Genomic DNA, 6,558 nt, shown 5'->3' with positions numbered 1-6,558 from the left:
TCAACGTTTTGTCTTTATTTTAACGCAGCACAAGCCTGAAGCCGGCACGGAACACTTGTCACCTGGGAGCGGCCTGCTCTGCTGGGAGTCGGAACCGCCTGTATCCACCCCCAGCTATCAAAGGACGTGCCGCAGGTGAGACGGAAATCCAACAGCACTGCGAGGGCGTCCGGTGGTCTCGTTTCTAGGAGTGTAAATGACTAAGAAAAAATTCAGGGGGCACTTCGACTGTCTAAATTGCGTAGAGGCGAAAGCGTTTTCCGCACCACTTTTGACTGCCTCTGTGGCACTGGTGGCGTCACATATAATTGACTACTAATTACAAAGGGATGACAAAGCACTAGTAATGATTAATTACTGGTTAATGCCTGTGCACTAATTAACTGCTAATTAATGACGCTTACTTCGCCTTTAGGTGTGGAACGCGACAACGTGTTGTAGCGCTGCCAGGGAGACCACGCCACCACCCGTTCGGCGCGATGCCTTGCCCTTTGAACGCAACGCTTTTTGAGGAAAGGAAATGGCGCAGTTATTCTCTGTCATCTCGGTGAACACCTCAACCGCACCGTACAGATGGGGAGGAATTGGGAAAAGAAGAAAGACAAAGAGGGCCCGTAATGAAGGATATGAAAATTGTATTCGAGGAAAAGAAATTACACAGTAACTGTCTCGCATATCTCGGTGGACACCCGTCAAAATTGAGGACGGTACTTTTTTTTACCTAAAGTGCGGTCACTGATGTGTGGTTAAGATGTTAAGCTTCGCCTCTGAGTGGAACGCGACAGCGTCTTGCAACGCTACCAGGGAGCCCATAGAACGCCATCGCCCGTTTGGTTCTACGCCTCGCTCGTCGGTAAATTGATTTGTGAGGAAAGGAAATGTATCTGTCTGTCACATCTTGGTGGACACCTAAACCTCGCCGGAAGGGAAGGGAGGAGGATGGGAGTGAGCGAAGACACCGTATTCACTAGACGCGCCTTTGTTCATTCCAAACCATCGAGCTGGAATGGCGGAGTGGATAGCATGCTCGTCTCGCACTCCGAAGACCGGGGTTCGATTCCCGAGGTCGACCAATTTCCTACTCGGTTTTATTCATTTATACTAGAAAAGTTAATTAGTCTAATTTGGTAATTAACTAATTGGGTAATTGACAATTTGGTAATTGGGTAATTGACAATTACCAATTGATTAGTTGGGTAATTAACAATTGGGTAATTCAGAGTTGTTACCAGTATCTTGCCATTCTCGAAGCAGTGTGTGATCCGAACCTGATTATAACCTGATTATGCCAGACAGTGAAAACTACGCTGTTGTCGTTGCCTTTTTCATCCGTGTGTGTGTTATAGGTGTTCTAAAGAGCGTTTTGGGAAATTCGTTTTGGTAATTGGTAATTGGGTAATTGGGTAAACCCGGTTAATTACCCAATTGTAATTAACTAATTAACAATTACCCAATTAACAATTCACTAAGCTCAGTCCCACTTAATTGGAACATCACTATACGATCCCTTCAATTGGTTGCATGGTTACTAGCCAAAGTACAATTGGCCCCGTTTGAAATTTGCGCACTGTGACGTCACGACCGTTTCGACCAATTGAAAAGCGTGACATTTCTGTCGACAACTTCTGCTTACAATGATGAGACATTAAAGGCTTCCGCCTTAAAATATATATAGCATTTTGAAGGCACCACCACTACAGTTTCGTTGTACCCCAAACGACTTTGGTGAAATCAGATTGGTACGAACGGACACTACTACAATGATACGTGGTAATATGGCGAACTCAAAATCGCCCTTAGTGCACCTTCAAACCACACGCAGTACCTGGTAATATCTCCAGGGGCAAAGCTGTTGGAGGGGTCTCCGTTTTCTTGAGGGCGCGATATCTTCGCAGTGTGGAGCTGGTTTTGCTGCAGTCTTTTTGTCTTTATTTTTGCAGCACAAGCCTGCTGCTGGCATGATGCATTTGACACGTGGGTGCGACCTGCTCTGCTGGGAGTGAGACCCGCCTTGACCCGACGAGTTGCATCACAAGACCCGCATCAGGTGAGGCGGAGAGCCAAGAACGTTTTGAGGGCACCCGATAGTCGCGTTTCCAGGGGTATAAAAGAGAAAAAAAGGATGTAATAGTGTTTTAATTTACTATCACTACACCTTCATTGTTTTCTAAGTGCATTCCCAAGCTTGGATTGTTATTATGATATGCTTGCGCCGGAAGAGCTACACAGAACGAAAAATTTGATCCTACAACAAGCGTTCCATTCATTTTAGGGAGCGCACCTGAGCACACTGATGTTAAAAGGGTGCAGGAATCATTCTTTGAGTTTGTTCCCGGGCCTCTGCGACCGCCATCCCCAGCTGCACAGCTAATCGACCCAGTATCGGAAATGCATTGGCAAATGCCGGTCACACACAAGACCTGAGTCAAATTATCTATTTCCAATATTCCGCCGATTACCCGTTGTGCTTGGCATAGTCCCGGTTACAACCAGGCAGTCTGGATAGATCACGTGCACTGCACTGTCCCAAGAGTTTGGGTCGTACTAAAGGTTTAGCTACGAAAGAGTAACGTTAAACTACAAAGCTACACTGACAACACTAGACTGCGCATATAAAGATGATCGACGGCATGCTCTCTGTGGAGCATGCGGCGGCAGGGATCAAACCCGCGTCTTTCGGGTCAGCAGCCCACAGCCATAACCACTGCGCCACCGCGGCGGCTTCGATATTCCGATGCTATGGAGGCCTCCATGTCTTTGTATTACGCGCCCCGCGTTGGCTCCGCCCACCTTTGCGGTCGCGTGGGCCAGTCACGTGATACATCACATGATGTGTCACGTGGCACCGCACTTCCGGCGATTCAAATTTCGCGCCACCACCGGTCGGACCACGGCCACTTTTGGTCACTCTTTAGGATCTAATCAATTAACTAATTATCCACTAGGCACCAATATTTTTGCGTCGCATCCTCCTTCCATTACATCTACTTTTGAGACGATATCTCTTTATAGTTTCCCACAGTCGCTGTGAGCACGGTTTCGAGGAGAGAAAGCCGCATACATAGCATATTTTCGCATTAAAAGAAGAAAAAATACGCAGTAGTAATTATGACTTTTGTCATTGTTAGTCAGTGTGCTGGGGCTGTAATTGACCACTGCAATCAATTACGTTTCAGATAGAGTAATCGTAATTTCAATCTGCTCTGCAGTGTCTTAACGTGCCAGCACGCCTGATAAACGAGCGGCCTTGTTGCTTTGTCTTCAAGAGACGCTCCCGCGGCTTAATGCGGTGGATAAGAACACTGATCGGCAAAGTTGCAAGAATTGAAACTAATCGCGATTAAAAATATCGTGCTACATTTGCAACTCAAAACGCATGAAATTAACGAGGAGTGGAAGGAGGGTTTTTCTGCGTCGTTTCTTGCGATATCCACTTGAGTGTATGCGCATGTTGTGTTCGCAGGCAGCCATCGGAGCTTTGGATGCGTGGCGCGGCCAGCTGTGGCTCCTTACGTCGCCTTGTCTGACCTGAACTGCTCGAGCTCACTGGCACCACCTCCTCGTAGCGGTGCCTTAAGCGCAAAAGGTGACACACTTGGCTTTAGTCAAACTAAGTCGTTGAAAAAAAAAAATGAACCAACGCTGAGGCAGCGATCGAAAATCCATCCTTAACACAGCAATCATAGGTCGCCGGTTCGAATCGTAAATCGTAATCGAAATCGTAAATCGTATGCCACCACCCCTAACACACTGCGACAAACGATTAAGCCGCAATGTTCATATGAAGATTCGTAAAGACGTAGAATCGGGGTACATAGGTCGCCGGTTCGAATCTCTGGCTTGAGCTAGTCTCTAACTTAACCAGTAAGGCAATGGTGTACGAAACGCTGAATCTTATGACACCATCCGGAATATTCATGGGCAGACGGTTGGCCCACGAATTTTACACGAATGTCGGGGCTATGTGCCCCGACTTTGACGCCTGCCAGGTAGGGATACATATAGCGCATCGACATAGTTGCGTTTCGATTTGTGGTGCCCATTTTATACTCTTATGTGTCCATCTCGGTAACCATGGCCGCCATTCGGTTACGATCGAGCTTAACGCTCTAACAAAATGTCGTTGCTGTAAAGGCCGCCATCTTAGATTTTATCCAAGGAATCAGCATAACTCGGAGGCTTGAAACGAGACCAGGAGAGCTAACTCTCTAAAATTCAGCTGAGAAATGTGAAAGGACACACACACACCACACGGAACGCTGTGCTGCAAACGGTTGCATCGCAATTATGGACACTCAACCTCGCCTTAAAGGGCCACTGACCACACTGTGGTCGAAAATATTTTCTACCTCTCGGGTAGCGAGGCATCGTCCGCGGATGTCGCGGCCGAAAATATTTTTCGTTGCATTTTCTCCGTACCCTGAACGGTCGAGAGACGCGATATATATGTTTTGTCAGTGACACCCCAGTTAGCAAGCCACCTTTTCTTATATTTAGTTTGTTTTTTTTTATGCGAAGCCACCCCGCCGTTTTACGACCGCAATGCAGGAGTAGGAGTCACTTTTGTTAGAAACACACGGCGAAGCGCGGACCCGGAACCGTCCGGCATTTCATGGAAATGAACGTTTGCGCTTCTCCGTGTGTGCTTATGGGCTGTATGTGCTTGTGTCTGTTCTCAGCTCTTAAGTTGCCGCCTTGGCAGACGAGCGAGAAGCAGTGTGTGTACGGAGCTGTCAAGTGCGCGAACGAGGGAAAGGCTGTACGACACAGGTCACGGCACATGCACAGAACACGCTGAAGCATGCGTGAACTGGCACAAGTAACTAAAAACGTAGTTTTTCTTTTTTTTGGAGTAGGGAGGGGCTGAAGCATACATGAACTGGCACAATTAACTAAAAACGTAGTAGTTTTTTGTTTTGTTTTTTTTAGGGGGGGGGGGGGGGTTGCATGCGAGTGCGAAAAGAGAAGGCGCTGCGGAAAGCACACGCGCAACGTCCAAACGACGCGACGAACCGGCTACGCCCACCCTTCGTCCGTTAGTCGAAACGACGCACCAATGGATTGTCTCTCGTGAAGGTTTTCAAGATTACGACATCTTGAAGGCTCAGGAGCCAGGGTAGAGGATGAGGATGTTTGCATCTCGAATGAAACGGCGAACGGGCTTTGATTTGTATTCTTACAGCTTTTCGGGACGTGCATGGCTCTAGCATTTTGTAGATAGCATTTTGTAGAGGTTATCTTCGATGCGTCATCTATGCACTGGGCTTGTTTGTCTAAAATGTCGAGACCCCTGGTCAGTGGCCCTTTAAGGGATGAGGTAAATAGACTGGGAGGGAATACAATTTAAACTGCATATTTTGTCGGTTGTTGGGAAAACTGGCGCCGGATTGAGATCAGCCAGTGGTGAATATTCGATTGTTTAAGCGGTGGTGCTCTGCTTACTGTGTGCGTCATACGGCCGCTTGATGACGTTATCCTATTTTTCTTGCCATTGCTTAAATTTTCTGTACCATCTGAAAGTACATAAACACACACGTCGCCGGTAATGGGACTAGTAATGCTTTCGCATTTAAAAAGGGTAAACATGATGGCGAGATGTAGCGAGGATGAATTTCACGAGCACAGGCACATATGAAAAGCTTTCCTGCTGGATACCCTGGAATCGCGTATGCAGAGTCTGGAGAACTCCTGTCTCCTGGGTTTCTCGCGGCACGACTCGATTTCGTTCTCTAAACACTCAACGCGTGGCAAACACGTCGCAAGGTCTTGTTATTGTTCAAAATGATACAAAATGCTTAGGTATAACATTCGCGCAGAAAATAGGACACTTATTCAGTACATGTTGCTCTTTGTGCCTGTATCTTCCTGGCACTCAAGTGAACTTTTTTGGGATGTTCAATTGTACCGCATGCAGCTGGTTGTCTCGTGTCCTTTCAGGGCTGCGGTGTCACCTGGCTTGGAACCACTCGAGATGGTGTCCCCGGCAGCGAGGTTCATGGAATCTACAAACGCAGCAGCGATTTATTCAAGGCGCAACCGACGAGGCCTAAATGATTGGCGCATAATCTTTACCATACCTTACCATACCATGCCACTACCATAGAGACTGAATGTGCGCAGAAGACATCGTCATTGGCTGCCTCACCCTTAACCAATACGGCCCGCAGGACTTCCTATGGACGCAGCGGGCCGGGAAGATTGTTTTTAATGTCCGAGACTCTGCCACTGTGCTGAAGCACTCATCTTTTCCTGCACAATAAAGGAGCAACGTCCAGGTCGGGGTCAGGGTGTACTCGAGGAAGGACTGTACGTGTCCCGTGACTACAGTGAGCCACTAAAGAACCCCAGGTGGTCGAAATTTCCGGAGCCCTCCACTACGGCGTCTCTCATAGCCTTAGTCGCTTTGGGACGTTAAACCCCATAAACCAAACCAAAGACGACACTGCCGATATTCTGTTTTTCGGGCTAACGAAGTTCGCAAACCCTGGTGGTATAACTGAGATGTCCTACTTGTGAAAAATGTTGGGGATTAATGTTGGCCACTAACAATGCGTCTTT

The 6,558-nt window shown here is 47.5% G+C and overlaps 1 long non-coding RNA gene across 3 annotated transcripts in view; it reads left to right on the top strand.

The window, feature by feature from the left end:
- The window catches only part of LOC149347670 (uncharacterized), a 32,142-nt gene extending 25,868 nt beyond the window's left edge, over nt 1–6,274 (top strand). For all 3 annotated transcript variants that reach the window (XR_016292553.1, XR_016292555.1, XR_016292554.1), the window contains 4 exons: nt 29–135; nt 1,941–2,047; nt 3,464–3,586; nt 5,938–6,274. This is a non-coding gene — a long non-coding RNA (uncharacterized LOC149347670). The remainder of the gene's footprint in view (nt 1–28; nt 136–1,940; nt 2,048–3,463; nt 3,587–5,937) is intronic.
- Nucleotides 6,275–6,558: the final 284 nt, after the last annotated feature.

The sequence above is a fragment of the Amblyomma mixtum genome, chromosome 4 (genome assembly GCF_055824585.1).
Source record: "Amblyomma mixtum isolate Tamu chromosome 4, ASM5582458v1, whole genome shotgun sequence".
NCBI lineage: Eukaryota > Metazoa > Arthropoda > Arachnida > Ixodida > Ixodidae > Amblyomma > Amblyomma mixtum.
Note: the sequence above shows the minus strand (reverse complement) of the source record. Positions and strands in the feature narration are given on the sequence as shown.